Below are 16,865 nucleotides of genomic sequence, written 5' to 3' on the forward strand. Positions count from 1 at the left end.
ACAGATTCTCTGTTACGGGACCTCCCTCCTCTGCCTGGGTGCTGGGCCTAAATATATGCCAATGGACTGTTGCAGTGGTGGCTGACGTGAAGCCTCATTCTCTGCTATGACATGCAGACTAATTCTCTGCTGACATGAAGACAGATTCTCTGTTACGGGACCTCTCTCCTCTGCCTGGGTGCCGGGGCCTAAATATCTGAGAATGGACTGTTCCAGTGGTGGGTGACGGGAAGCCAGATTCTCTGCTATGGAACCTCTCTCCAATTGATTTTGGTTAATTTTTATTTATTTAATTTTTATTTTAATTAATTTCCCTATCCACATTTGTTTGCAGGGGATTTACCTACATGTTGCTGCCTTTTGCAGCCCTCTAGCTCTTTCCTGGGCTGTTTTACAGCCTTTTTAGTGCCGAAAAGTTCGGGTCCCCATTGACTTCAATGGGGTTCGGGTTCGGGACGAAGTTCGGATCGGGTTCGGATCCCGAACCCGAACATTTCCGGGATGTTCGGCCGAACTTCTCGAACCCGAACATCCAGGTGTTCGCTCAACTCTACTCATGAGTTTGTGTGACTCCCAAGTCCAAGTACTACTACGTGCACAGGAAAATAGTAGACAAACTACTGAGAAAAGTCAATCCAGTTTATAGAAAAAGGATTGTCTTGATTATTAATGGGTATTTGACCAAGTCTAGACAAATAATATTGAAGCATAATTATGAAAACAACAACAAAGAACAAATGAGCTTGGCTGTTTACATAACTCTTACAAAAATGAATGGAGAGATCCATGAACATGCTGTATCTAGCACCTTTTTATTCATTGCTCACCTGGAGTCTGGCCCACATCAATCAGACAATTAGTGGATAGACTATAAATGTCTATGACATGACTAACTTCCATTGTGGCACCAATGTTTAATTGGCTCTTAAGGGACTGGGCTGTTATAATAACACTTTACAAAGCTTTGGTGCGAACTCATCTGGAATATGCAGTTCAGTTCTGGGCACCAGTCAATATAAAGAATGCCCTGGATCTGGAAAAATGTACACAGAAGAGCAACTAAACTGATAAAGGGCATAGAGGGTCTTAGTTATGCCAGCAGAATATTGTTATTACAGTATTAAAGAAGGAATGGACTTGTGGGAAAGGGACAAAATATGTTCATTTATAAATATTTAGTGCATCCTCATCTGGAAATGGCAGATCCAGAATGCTCTGGAGTTGGAAAAATTGGTTTGCAACTCCTCTTCCCTTCATTCACATCCTCTCCCATCCCATTGTTGAACTTGATGGACATGTCTTTTTTCAACCATATTTTCTATGTAGGTATTTCACTAAGCATTAACTATGTAACCACTACCTTGTTTAAGGGTGTTCTAAACATGGTAAGCAATGAGAAGCTTTTTCAAGGTACCTGGCCATGGAGTGAGGTGGGTGAAAAAGTACAGAAACTTCATACCCTTCGACTACTATGGGCATTTACAGCCTTGCAGTTACTGTATGTGAACAATGTCTTCTTTCCCTTCAATAATGTAATAGCATCAAATCATCTAATCTAAGAAAATAATTTACAACAGATTGCACATAACGTGTAATCCTGTAAAACGATTCTAACTTTGATAAAATAATGAAGGAATTTAAAGTGTTACCGCTGAAGAGCTACAACTCCAGTCATATGAGTAATTATTCTATAAAAGGTTACATTAACATAAAGTGTATAGTTTAAGCCCCAGCTACAAGAACCTTTTTATTAACACGCCAACATATGTTTCTACAGGATAACCTGCAATAGCAGTTACAATGGGATTAGAAAGAAAAATATTTCATTGAATTGGAGAAATGTAACATTTTAATCTTTTCAATATTTTATTCTAAAGCAGCTCTATAAAATTCAAATATCTTCCCATTCTTCTCCCATTCACTTTATGGGGAGCAGCTCTGCAGTAACCAGGTGCATTCACTGGTTCAATGGTTGGAGCTGGTAGTTCTGGCACCTACTTCAGTTGTTGGTGCTACAACAGCTGATGGGTGTGGACTGTCAAACCCCTGCTTCCAGATATTGATATATATACTATCAGTATGAAAGAAGTTACCTCTTTAAGTCTATATAAAAATATCAAACTGAAATAGTTATAATTCCTATTAAAGCAAAAAAACTGGGACGCATAGACTTTGGCCCACATTCATTAAAGGGCACCTGCCAGTGAATTTTGGGGGTAATTTGTTAAGACTGGCATTTCAGATGCTAGTCTTAATCCCCCTATGCTGGCGCTTGATGCGCCTAAGTTATGTAGAGGCAGCCTTTACATAAATTAGGCACATCCCCCACAGGCATCCATGTGGCGTATATTTGGTCATAAATAACCCCCTTTGTACCTATGAAACTGGATGACCTGTTGCATGCGCACTTGGCACCTGAAGACATCCGTGTTGCTCTCATGTTCATATGTGCCTGCATTGCTGAGAAAAATTGTGTTTTAATATATGCAAATGAGCCTGTGGGAGCAACTTGGGCATTGCCATTGCACCTAGAGGCTCAGCTCTCTCTGCAAATGCATCACGCTGTCAAAGTGTAGAGGGCGCAGCAGTTGTGCCCTCATTTTTTCTAGCAGTTTGGGCACATATGAACATTGGACCAGCATAGTTGCCATTAGCTGACAAGCGTACATGCAACAGGCCAGCCAGTTTCATAGGTACAAATCTGCTAACTGAAAAACATCTATTTCCAAGTTAAAATTCTTTGGGAGTCATCTGGCATGAAATGCACAAAATGGAAGCTGCTATTTTACAGTTCAGAAAACAAAGAAGGCATCTTTCACCAAAAAGGCATTATTTTGAAACCATTTTTAATTGAAGGAATCTGTCAGGTCCAAAATATTCCCCAAACTGGAGTATAAGGTGTATATTGTAAGTGATGCTGAGTCTAGTTATGTAATTGTTATCCTCATACTCGCTTGCATTCAGATGTTGCACTGTAGAGGAGTCCTCCCAATGTATTTTACTGCTGGTTTGTTGAAGCACAGCATCGGAACACAAATGAGTATAAAGATAAAAATGACATAACTGGACTCAGCACCACTTACATTATACACTGCTTACCAGAGTTTGGGGGGTGTTTTGGAGCTGACCGACTCCCTTTAAAAAATCTGACAATGCAGTGTGATATTAAACAGGCTGTTTGTTTTGTTACATACATTTGCCCACAGCCATACATAGTTTGTCAATAATAAACTTCACTAAATGAGTACAACAAATCCCATTGCATTTTAAAAATTATATATAATCTTTATTGAACAATCATAATTGTAAACATGATTACACCATTATAACATGTTATGACTCCTCCTGAGGACGCAGCACGGCGAAACATACGTCGGGGAGATCCAGCGCCTATTTTGACCCTCATTGGTAGGTTTACATTTTGTCCATGGTTAGCTGTCTTTGATACTAGTTCCTTTACCTAGCAGCATATGTCCTTTTGTTTAGGAATGGTGATAGTCTCTATACACTTTAATATGGGTGATTGCATTTAGAATGATATCGCTAGTGCACCCCAGCTTCATAGTTTAACAGAGTCCACCTTCCTGCTGACATATACCATTGATGGTCCCTTCCATGAGAACAGTCTGATATAAGTAATAGGTGTATTAGCTATTAGATTCCTTTATTACAATGGCTTATTATTATTGGTATAATTCAATGTTATAATGGTGTAATCATGTTTACAATTATGATTGTTCAATAAAGATTATATATAATTTTTAAAATTCAATGGGATTTGTTGTACTCATTTAGTGAAGTTTATTATTGATATTTTTGAGTATCCCAGTAACAGTTCTGTTACTTAATTTGACCGACTAGGTATTGTTTCTGATAGTTTGTCAATGTCACTTTCACATTACTAATGCTGTATTGGTGTTTATGAACTTGGAACAGGGTTGTGTTGTCTTGGTGGCCTGCCACTGCCATGCCACTCTTTCAGGTGGGAATGAGCACCTGTCCACTCACCCTCCGCTGTGTTCTCCAGTGGCTTACAATCTGCAACTTCCAGTGGGTCTGGCCACTGGAATCTTCTGTTACTTGCACTTACTGGCAAGGCCTCCGTGTACACTCCCTGGCTCTTACAGGGCCAGTACTTGCACATGGTAATTTTTTTCAGCCAATGGCTAGGCATCTCAGGGTTCTTAAGGAACCTTCATCTGTCGGAAGGTGCCTGAAAAATACAATAGGTTTACTACGGTAGCTTGCTGGGTCCTGGAAAGGTGAACACTTCTGCTTGTCTGCCCATGTATTGACCACTGTTTGATTTCTGGATTTTGACCCTTTTGAACATTTTTTATTCCATAAAAATTTTGGGAAATGTACTCATCTCTAATTAATACTCAAGCCTGAAAATAGTGCATATTTTAGCACAAATCTCTGTCTCTTGATATAAGGTGATTGTTTCATTTTCTGACTTTAAGACAGTCCAAAAAATACCAAATTTGGCTTGTGAAATGCTAGTCTCCATATATCTAAATATTCTTTCAAATTCTATATTTGCTCAGAACAGCCATTAAAATGCATGACAGATACTAGACATAGGAATATATCCTCACCAGTATGTTGTCATTAAATGTAATTTCTATGGACTTGAACAATGTGCCACCAAGAGCTTGTAGATATAATGAGAAGCATCTGGTGTTCATGCAGCACTTTTTGGCATCAATTCCATACATGGTGTTCATTAAGGTTCATCCTCACGGCATCATTAAGTAACAAGACTGGGAGCAGGAAAACACACAAAGCTTTATTTATGAGAACAAATATGAAAACTGAAGACAAGTTTCAACGATTCATGTGTATGCTGATTTGCACTAAAGACTTCATCAGTGGTAGATAAAAAGGGAACCAAATCATTAATGTAGGCATATACAGAGACCTCACCCATCCTGGATTATAGCAGTTACATAGGCAATCATTAAAAAAATCATTTCCAATCTCCAGTGTTCATATGTGTAATACATGGTCCATATTGTTCTCCACCTATCCCCTTCACACATGTACAGCTTCCAATGCAGGGCCAACTGGTCAACTTACTAAGTATCTTTAAATAGAGTCTTTTTTTTTAACTCTCCTGGCGAAATATCTCTCATCATCTAATGATAAGGCTTCCTTTTAAATCCATAAATTGTGCCCCTTCAGAGATGTCCCTAATTGGCCATTTATTCCACCAGTAACCTATATAACCACTGGTAAACACACGTAAAACTTCACTTTGTGCAAAAAGTACAGTTTATACTGTATCTCTACAGCCTGTGGGCACAAATTGTCAGGTGCATTATACTCTACCCACCAAGTAAGCCACACCTTAAGATATGTATGAAAAATGTTTATTTTTTTCTTGTCCTTTCCTGGGTTTCTTTCACAATATTGTAAGTGACTAAATAAAATAGACTGGTCAATCGCCCTACATAGCCATCAACCAAATGCTCATTCTTCCCAAATCCCTATCTTCTCAATAGGGTGCAAGCCGCTGTCTGGCAGCTCTGTTGGTGGCTTATCTTGCTTGAAAACAAAAGAATAGGATATGTAGAAATCCAACAGATATGACCCTTCTTCTTTGACAATGGGAGAGAGTTGTAGCACCACCATACAAACTGTATGGTTAGCCGGTCCTGCCCAAATCAGTCAATTAGTCCAACATTCCACTAGGATGTATGGCGACCCACACAAACAAACCTAGGCTACGTATGAATACACAATGTACTTTTTTTTTTTCTTTAGGACGTCTCCTTCGCTCATGGTTGGCTATAGACACAGACTTGCTTTGACTACAGGTCAATCTGGCAAAACCATGCCAACCACTATGAAAAGGATAACATCATTAAGGGATTATAAGTAGAATGTCATATTAAACTGACTAAAAATGTATTTGTGCATTCCTGGAGAGAACATCTATCGCCAACAGCTTAAATCACGGTTGTGTATTCGGTTGTCACATAAGTGATAGATGATGTTGTTTTAATAAGCAGCACGATATGAATTTAATATTGGCATGATGAATATAATCACTATGAAACCAGATGAGATTTTTACAACATGAACTGGAACCTGAGAAGTGGACAATCTGATAGATTTTTCTTGTCACACGCCTGTAATACCAATGATGTATTGAGTCCATAGGATCTACAACTGTGTTTATACAGACAATACAACACATATCAGTACAAGGAGATTCAATAAAGCAATGCAAAAATTGAGAGCTTATGTTACTATGGTGAATGTAATTTCACAAATTCTCCCAGACAGCTTGTTCCCACCTTGCAAGATACAAGCATCAATCACTATTACAGAACTTACATATCGTGTGTCAACAGATAGAATTTTCAATTCCTATAAAGCTGTCCTGGGAATAGTTGGTGTAAATCGTATAGTGTGTTTAATGCAGCGCATGGTACAGTTATGATGGTGAAAGGGACTGAAATCACTTGGACAACCATGAAGAGCTGGACCTAAACTAGAAGAATAAGATAATGTATTCGTACAGACAACCGTGAAATTTGGTTTACTTAAAAGGAAAAGTACACAGAAATAAAATAATCCAGCTGTCACTGAGTGGAGGATGGGGATCTTCAGTTTTTTTTTACTAAATGTACATGAATTCTTGTCACACAATTTTGTTTAATGCTTGACATGTCCTAGACTGTGTAATTCCATGTGGCACACGTTTAAGCAGGCAAGCTGAGATCTATTTGAAATGTAGATGAAAAACACTGGAAGATGAGGAATCCATCCACATAGCTGGCCATACATGAAAGGAGGTCTTGCCAGTACCCAAAGGCATTTGGGCATTTTCACAATTTACAGATCTCTAATGGACACTTTACATGGGCTGACAGTTGGGCTCCTTGTGTTTCTAGAAATGATGTTCCCGATAATTGCCCAGTGTAATGCTTCAGCAGATCACCTGATGAATGAGCTAATGTAAATAGGGATCTGCTGCCCAGAGACAATGAATCAGTATGGGGAGGAGCAATCGTTCATCCCCATAGAGGGAAGGTGGTTGCTGAATGATGAGCAGGTAATTATCGGGAACAGACATTTCATTTGTGATAATTGCCTATTTGGACAGTCCATATAATGGGGCATTAAGTACAAGAAAAGTTATTTAATCACGGAGTCTGAGACACATGGAAAAACAAGCACTGTTGTTCATTGCAGTTGGCTGATATCTTTCCTAAAAGAGGTCTGATTGTTGGTTTTATCACTGTGGTTTTATCACCATAATAATAAAAAAGTTAAATAAACTGTTTTGAAAGAGTATTGACAGCTCCTACTCACATGTCAATCAGACATTTCATAGGATCATAACTCTGAAGACCTCAAAACTCCAATTCCCAGCACTTATTGTTTTCTCAGAAGCAATGCAGGCTTCTTCAGATCATAGGTAATGCCTTATTGTAGTTGTTGGCATGTCTGAAAATTATGGAGGTAATTTACTAAACTGAAATACGCCAATTAGGCCCATTTCATGCCCTTATAGCAGTGCGACGATTAGTTATGCCACTATCTGCTACTTTGCCCTGCTCGCTCCTGGTATAAAATTGTGCGTGAGCTGTGGGTGGGGAGAGGGATGCGCCAGCAGGCCTGTCTCTTTCATCATTATCTACGCCTGGTTTAGGAATAGAAAATGGTCTAAATGTAAGACAGCTAGGAAGTGTAGAGGCCGGCGCCTCCTCATAACTTTGGCTGATCCTCTGCCAGCTATGGGACTTTATTAATACTGGCGTCTAAAATGTTAGTCTTAATAAATGTGCTCCTATGTGATTAGTGTCCATCTTTTAATATCATACTGTTTTTGAGTTAAAAAGTAGGAGATATTGTATTTGTCCTTTATACTTTCTCTCTTTTTATGATTCACTCTAGGTTTTGACATCCAAGACTGCATCCAAAAACATAAACTCTTGAAAGTACCTTTTTAGTTGTAATGATGCAAATATGAAGCACATTGAGGAGTTCTGCCTCAATCAGTAGTAAACTGCAAGATGGAGTACAATGGAGAGCAGCTAGTCATAGTCACTAGAGATGAGCAAAGTTTTTTAAAATTTGATTTGGCTGCTTCGATTTCACCACCCCAAAATTTTTTTTGCAAGTAGCAAGTGCAATGAGAGGGAACAGCGATTGTGCCGCCCCCTGTCATTCAACTCTTCAGACACTTCAGCATCTGAGATCAATATTAAAGCATTTTATGAGTTGCTCATAAAAAAAAAAAAAAAGTTACATTGTACTTACCTTATGCATTTGAGCGCAAAGAGGCTGCCAGGAACATCTGAAGAGCCAGCGTGAAATCTTGAGCAAGATATGATAACATCATCGAGTTTCCCAACATGGTGACATCATACGTCACCATGCATGAGATTTTGCGTGGGATTTTTAAGCAAGATGCCCGTGTCGGCCTTTTCGCGCTCAAATGGATGAGGTTTGTATGATTTTTTTAAATTTTTACAACCATTTCAGGAAAAATAAATTTGTTACCATGAAACATGAAGAAATTCGGCTTCACAGCAAATCAAATTTTTATTGAAATGGGGATCGAAGTCCACACGTATGAAGAGACTGATACACAAGAATGAGAGATCAGCCATGGTCAGACAAAGGCAGAGGTCAGTACACCAGGACTAGAGAGACTAGAGATGAGCCATAGTCAAATTTAGGGTGGGTTCCATACACAGATAATAGAAATTGGTTGTGTTCTGATGTATACATAGCTCAGTACATAAGAACTAGAGATCAGTTGTGATCAGATGCACTGTGTAGAGAGTTCGGTATGCAGGAACTGGAGATCAGCCATGGTTAAATTATGCAGAGTTCGGTTCACAGTAAAAAGAAGTAGAAGAGGAGCTCCTGAAAGCTGGATATTACTGAGGGGCAGCAATCATTTCGAATTTGCACTTCGCAAATGCAACACATTGAATGATCAATGAATGCATACAACATGTGGCTGAGCAAGGCTAGAGAAACAAATGCTCTCAGTGGCACAGAGGTAGTGATACAAAGCATGACTTGGAAGCCCACATTTTAAGGTCCCATAAGCTCAGTTCTCACCACCAACATTTACTGCTTGTTCACACTGTTAGGCCCCTTTCACACGTGCGAGATTTCTGCGCGGGTGCAATGCGTGAGGGGAGCGCATTGCACCCGCACTGAATCCAGACCTATTCATTTCTATGGGGCTGTGCCCATGAGCGGTGAAAATCACAGCATGCTCCTCTTTGTGCGTTTTTCACGTAACGCAGGCCCCAAAGAAATTAATGGGGTTGCATGAAAATCACAAGCATCCGCAAGCAAGTGCGGATGCGGTGCGATTTTCACGCACGGTTGCTAGGTGACGATCGGGATGGGGACCCGATCATTATTATTTTCCCTTATAACATGGTTATAAGGGAAAATAATAACCTTCTAAATACAGAATTCTAAGTAAAATAGGGCTGCAGGGGTTAAAAAATTTATTTAACTCACCTTAATCCACTTGTTCGCGCAGCCGGCATCTCTCCTGTCTTCATCTGTGAGGAAAAGAACCTTTGATGACGTCACTACGCTCATCACATGGTCCGTCACATGATCCATCACCGTGGTAATGGATCATGTGATGGACCATGTGATGTGCGCAGTGACGTCACCACAGGTCCTTTTCCTCACAGATGAAGACAGAAGAGATGCCGTCTGTGTGAACAAGTGGATTAAGGTAAGTTAAGTTATTTTTTATTTTTTTAACCCCTTTAGCCTTTTTTTACTTAGCATTCTGTATTCAGAATGCTATTATTTTCCCTTATAACCATGTTATAAGGGAAAATAATACAATCTACACAACCTTGAACCCAAACCTGAATTTCTGTGAAGAAGTTCGGGTCTGGGTACCACAGTTAGTTTTTTATCACGCGCGCGCAAAACACATTGCACGGATTTGCCGCAATGCACCAGGACGCATCCGGACCTAATCTGGACACGCTCGTCTGCAAGGAGCCTTAGTATTTGTAAGCCAATACCAGTAGTGTAACCTGCAGAAATGAAGTATGATGGAAAGAGATGCATCTCTATTGTGTTTGGACCGACTCTTATGAAAGTGACCTTGTGGTGTTACTGTCGGATGGAGATAAGTATAGTATATTTGAGGCATTTTTATTACAGTTTAACTATTGAGCTACAGTCGAAATCTGTAAATTGACTTGTATATCACAGTTGTCACTGATCGATAGTTAAAATTGATCAAAAGTGCAACAAAAAGTCTAGGTGCAGCTTCAGCCTTAGTTCTGGTTGTAACTCCAGTTTTTTAAGTTCCGCATCCACTGTATGGAAGTCAAGTTAAATTATTCTGGATACCTTTAGCCACTACCAGAAGGAAGAGATTATAGACTTACTATATACTGTTTAAAATATAACAGTTTTTTTATATTGTGTGGGGACAGGAATGTTAAACTTTTTTTTATATACTTTAGTAGGAAAAGATGTTTCTTTGCACTAGAAAACAGGGTGTAAAGACTCTTCTTAGCCAAGCTGTAACTGAGTGCTGCTAAGGAGAACTTTTCTTTAGTCTTTAGCATTCTACCAAGTAGTGTTGAACGAAGCAAAACATTCAAAGCAGAATTCGATCAGAATATTAGGAAACCGTCAAATCACAACAAATCTGAATTTTCTCTTGCTTTGTGGTAATATTCTAAAAGACGAAGTTAGAGCAATATTAAGAACATTTGCAAAAGCCGAAATTGCGATGCGAGTAATATAACACGAAATAATCGCATGAAGATTTCAACTTAGCACTGCTATATTCCATATTCTAGCCTAGTATGGAATATAGCAGTGCTAACTTAGCACAGCTATATTCCATTTTAGGCTAGAATATGGAATATAGCAGTGCTAAATTGAAATCTTCATGCGATTATTTCGTGTTATATTATTTGCATCGCAATTTGCGAAATTTCGTAAAATACACATATAGATTAGATTGTAATTTAGCTAATATGGAATATAGCAGTAAGTTGAAAACGCCACTGACTGGAGCAGCCAGGAAGCCAGGAATCCAAAGGACAGGTAAGAACAACTTTAGAGAAGTGGGAAAGAAAAAAATATAATAAAAAAAAAAACAAATATTCGAATTCGTGAATATATAGAACGATATTCAAATATTCGCGAAATCTCGAAATTGCGATATTCGAGAAAAAAATTCGCAATTCGAATATTCGCGCTCAACACTAGTTACAAAGCAAAACCAAGTGTAGAGGAGACAAGCCCAGGAATTCTAGATCACCCTTATTGCTGTGCAACCAGCCAATCTGCAGCCATTCCTTGTGACGTTACAACGCTATAAAAACCCTCATCCTGCGTAGTCTCCGCCATTGTCTTGTGAGCTGAGCATAAGGAAAGACATGGCAAGCGCTCATGCTCTAGGGACAGCAGGGCGGGCTGGGACAGGGGGCAGGGAGGCAATTTCCCCCTAGGCCGCCCTAAAGCATGTTAAAAAATGTAATTCCTCAGAGCCGCGCCACCGATCACTACAGGCGGCGCGGCCCTAGTTCTATTTACCAGCGGCGGTGGGGGGGGGGGGCAGTAGGAGATGAGCGCTTCCATTGTGGAAGCGCTCATCTCCATATTCATCTGTATCGCCGTCCTATGGACAGCGATACAGATGGCTACGCTGCGGCAGGGAAGGGGAGGGAGAGGAGTCTCCCTTCCCTGTTCTTCTGATAGACCTATCAGAGGTCATCACAACGCCTGAGCTGGGCAGCACACAGCAGGGACACCGGAAGAGGCCTGCATCGCATCACCGCTGATGGAGGTAAGTATTTGTGTTTTTTTTTCTTCTTTTCTTTGCGGGGGAAAGCTGGCACTATGGGGCATCTGGCATTTCTTACAGCCCCATTTTTGGGGGAGTGGCACTCTGGGGGCATGTATTTCTTGCCCATTTTGGGGGGGCACTATGGGGGCATCTGGGGGCTCTTAAGGGGCTTTTTTATTGACACGCTACGTGGGCACTTTAGGGGAGAGCGGCACTATGGGGCATCTGTTGGCACTATAGGGCCATTATTTGGGGGCACTATGGGGAAGTGGGGGCTCTAAAGGGGCCTTTTTTATTGGCACATTATTGGGGGCACTATGGCCCAGTTAGAGCTTTGCTAAGAATGCTCTTCACACCCTGTTTTCTAGTACGAAGAAACATTTTTCCTTTATAAAGTACAGAATATTATACAAATGCTTAACATCCCTGTGCCTACAATATATTAAAAATAAACCAAAATGACAGTTACACTTTAAGCTCTTACGCTTATCCCAGTGATGAAAATGAATAAATTAAGTAAAATCTTGTGCAATTGTTGGCATTCATTTACAGGATTGAGACTAACTAGCAGAGAAGAAGGAGAGGCAGTGATAATGTCATCTACAATGAAGAAAATCAGCAGTAAGTATGCATGATACATTATCTTCATGGTACCAGCTTCATCCAATCACTTTCACTGCTAACTTCCATTTTTATCAGTCTAATGTCTAACATTCAATCTTGTTATGCTTTTGAAGACATTTCCTTAATTAGTTTAATCACCGGAACTAACAGTAAAAGACTGATATGAAATATTCATAAATCAGCATCAAGTAATTTACAATGTTGTTATAGCCCTTCTATTCCGGTGTAATATTATGGTTTAATGGAAATTGCATAATCCCAACCTACATAGTATTATACTGTAACTAATATCAATTTACATTATTTTTCAAATTTCTAACAGCAATTAGTTAATACAGTAGCTAATATTTTTGTGCCAAATATTTCCTAAATAGTCAGTAAGGGACAGTAAGCCAGGCCTATAAACACCTATGTCTAGGCTACTGACCAAAATGTCATTAGTGAAGAAAGTTAGACTGTTGGTTATTCAGAAAACACTTGAAATAGTTTTTTTTTAAGCTAATTACTATTGTAGATCCTACAGCTCTTGTTATTTTGTTTCAAGGTCGCTTACCACAAGTCAGCAAAATATATGTATCCTCTGACAATACAACTAAAGAGAGACTGCTAATCAAAATGACATTTATAGCAACAACTTCAAGAATTTATAACAAGACATCCCAAGTCATCATTTATTTATCAAGCATAATAAAACAGTAACCAGACAACTTTGAAATTAGCTTATAGCAGATTTTAAAGCTCCAATATTCATAAGACAATCCAGGCTATGGTCAAAATGTATCAATTATAAAACAGCAAAACTCGAATAAAGATTTAGGCTTTAACATGGTGCATGTTGAGGCCAAGCCAGTTCTGTTATTGTGAGAGAGTATGCCCTTTTGATTAAAAAAAAAACACCTCATCAAGTGCCATGCCATTTATCTGCAGGTTTAGACATATGTTTGGGTCAATAACTTTTTAGTCAGGAATCTCCCATTTACTACAATGGAACTCAATGCAAAAGATGTGTACTCCCAGTATGGTTTCAGTATTGTAGTATCATGTGTTTTTTACTTCCACAACATATTTTTCAACACCAGGACATATGCCAACTATAGGTTTATTAGCGTTACAGTTTAGCAGGTACAGGTAAGTTCACCAGGGGTCAGGTAAATTAGAAAAAATTACCACTGGAAATGTAACATCATTGTGACTTGACTGCATGAACAAACAATACCCCCTACACCGAAGGATTGTCACCCAGTCAACCTGTACCTTGCTCTGTACTGATTAGGGGCAATAACCCCAAAACAGTTGGGTTTCTGGTTTCCTTAGTCATGGTCCAAGGTTCATTAAACAATTGGACATTGACTAATAGAATAGCTGCATCCAATAATTGACACTAGAGAGAGTTTTTCTTCTTTCTGAAGAAAAGCAATTTCACTGTTTGCAATTAAAAACTAAGACCTGCTTAAACACTCTGATATGGCTAAGTTAGAATCAGCGTTTTGCACCTTCCTATGGGCCGGGAAATAACCTAGAATAGCACTAGGCAAGCTCCAATTACCTAAACAAAAGGGTGGGTTGTCGTTCCCCCATCTTCGCCTCTACAATCTGGCTGGATTGTTGAGGCATTGTGTAGATTGGATCTTTGACACCAGCTTCTATTCCAACAATGAGATGGAATCTCAACTGGTCAGACCTTGGTCCCTAGGAGCATTACTCCATTCTAAATTAGCTGATATCCCCTCCTTGATTAAAACTAGTCTCACGGTACGAGGTACCCTAGCTGCCTGGAAGGAGATATGCAAAACCCTCAGACTACCCTTCCTACTTTTCAAACACTTGCCTCTTTGGGAACATCCTGAGTTAGTGGCTGGAACTGAGTCCCACCATTTCAGAGAATGGAAGGGAAAAGGTGTTGATAGGGTACGGGATATTTGGAACGGGCAAGAAGACCTTTTTGGAAATTTTCCTTTTTAGAAATCAAAGAAAAATACCAACTCACATGCCCCCACCATTTATTTGTTTATATGCAACTTAAAAGCTTTATTAACCACAGAATTTGGCTTCCCGTGGCAATAATGCTCCCCAACGCCCTTAAAAGGTTGCTAGGCCAAGGCAAAGTTAAAAAGCTACTTTCAGACCTTTATAGGGAGATAAGAGAAACTAAACAAAAGCCTCTATCAGATTCCCTATTTGCACACTGGAAAAAGGATTTCCCTCTCATGAAGCTGGATAATATAATCTTACCAGGGTGGGAAAAAGTTAGGAAAGTAACATGGAATGAGGGATGGAGGGAGACACACTTTAAGATACTACATAAAGCCATATACAGGTCCTTCTAAAAAAATTAGCATATTGTGATAAAGTTCATTATTTTCAGTAATGTACTGATAAACATTAGACTTTCATATATCTTAGATTCATTACACACCAACTGAGGTAGTTCAAGCCTTTTATTGTTTTAATATTGATGATTTTGGCATACAGCTCATGAAAACCCAAAATTCCTATCTCAAAAAATTAGCATATCATGAAAAGGTTCTCTAAACGAGCTATTAACCTAATCATCTGAATCAACTAATTAACTCTAAACACCTGCAAAAGATTCCTGAGGCTTTTAAAAACTCCCAGCCTGGTTCATTACTCCAAACCGCAATCATGGGTAAGACTGCCGACCTGACTGCTGTCCAGAAGGCCATCATTGACACCCTCAAGCAAGAGGGTAAGACACAGAAAGAAATTTCTGAATGAATAGGCTGTTCCCAGAGCGCTGTATCAAGGCACCTCAGTGGGAAGTCTGTGGGAAGGAAAAAGTGTGGCAGAAAACGCTGCACAACGAGAAGAGGTGACCAGACCCTGAGGAAGATTGTGGAGAAGGACCGATTCCAGACCTTGGGGACCTGCGGAAGCAGTGGACTGAGTCTGGAGTAGAAACATCCAGAGCCCCCGTGTACAGGCGTGTGCAGGAAATGGGCTACAGGTGCCGCATTCCCCAGGTCAAGCCACTTTTGAACCAGAAACAGTGGCAGAAGCGCCTGACCTGGGCTACAGAGAAGCAGCACTGGACTGTTGCATGTCATTCGGAAATCAAGGTGCCAGAGTCTAGAGGAAGACTGGGGAGAGGGAAATGCCAAAATGCCTGAAGTCCAGTGTCAAGTACCCACAGTCAGTGATGGTCTGGGGTGCCATGTCAGCTGCTGGTGTTGGTCCTACTGTGTTTTATCAAGGGCAGGGTCAATGCAGCTAGCTATCAGGAGATTTTGGAGCACTTTATGCTTCCATCTGCTGAAAACCTTCATGGAGATGAAGATTTCATTTTTCAGCACGACCTGGCACCTGCTCACAGCGCCAACACCACTGGTAACTGGTTTACTGACCATGGTATTACTGTGCTCAATTGGCCTGCCAACTCTCCTGACCTGAACCCCATAGAGAATCTGTGGGATATTGGGAAGAGAAAGTTGAGAGACGCAAGACCCAACACTCTGGATGAGCTTAAGGCCGCTATCGAAGCATCCTGGGCCTCCATAACACCTCAGCAGTGCCACAGGCTGATTGCCTCCATGCCACGCCGCATTGAAGCAGTCATTTCTGCAAAAGGATTCCCGACCAAGTATTGAGTGAATAACTGAACATAATTATTTGAAGGTTGACTTTTTTTTGTATTAAAAACACTTTTATTTTATTGGTCGGATGAAATATGCTAATTTTTTGAGATAGGAAATTTGGGTTTTCATGAGCTGTATGCCAAAATCATCAATATTAAAACAATAAAAGGCTTGAACTACTTCAGTTGGTGTGTAATGAATCTAAGATATATGAAAGTCTAATGTTTATCAGTACATTACAGAAAATAATGAACTTTATCACAATATGCTAATTTTTTGAGAATGACCTGTACAGCTTCAAATATGCTGGGAAGGCTCTGGACCAGACTAGACTTACAGCATGCCCAAAGTGTCACCTTAAGGGTTCAGATATGCTAGACGGGATGGTGAAACACCATATCAAAGCACATTTGAAAATAACAATTCCAATTATGCCAGAACTCATCATTTTTCATGCGCTGCTGGAACAGAAGCATATTACACCAGTGATCCATATAGCAATTTTGGCAGCCAAACGTTGCCTCCTGAGGAGGTGGCTCCATCCTCAAGTCCCAACAGCATCCAAAGTGTTCTTACACATAAAGAAGTGCTTCGATATGGAGAGAATGGAAGTAGAGCAAACTAAAGGGCTACTGATTAAACCGTTTTTCAAAAAGTGGGAGACATTCATTTCCACGGTCTATTCAGACTCGGAACTAAAAATACTCATGATACCTTTTTAAATTCCGAATGGTACCTAAAACAGAAAGTAGCGGGCTCTTTGGGAAGATTGTTAGTGGATTAGTCTATGATTCTTACCTGTGTTTGAGGTTTGCACCATGTTGTTAGGGGGG

The sequence above is a fragment of the Bufo gargarizans genome, chromosome 2, assembly GCF_014858855.1.
Source record: "Bufo gargarizans isolate SCDJY-AF-19 chromosome 2, ASM1485885v1, whole genome shotgun sequence".
NCBI classification, from domain to species: domain Eukaryota; kingdom Metazoa; phylum Chordata; class Amphibia; order Anura; family Bufonidae; genus Bufo; species Bufo gargarizans.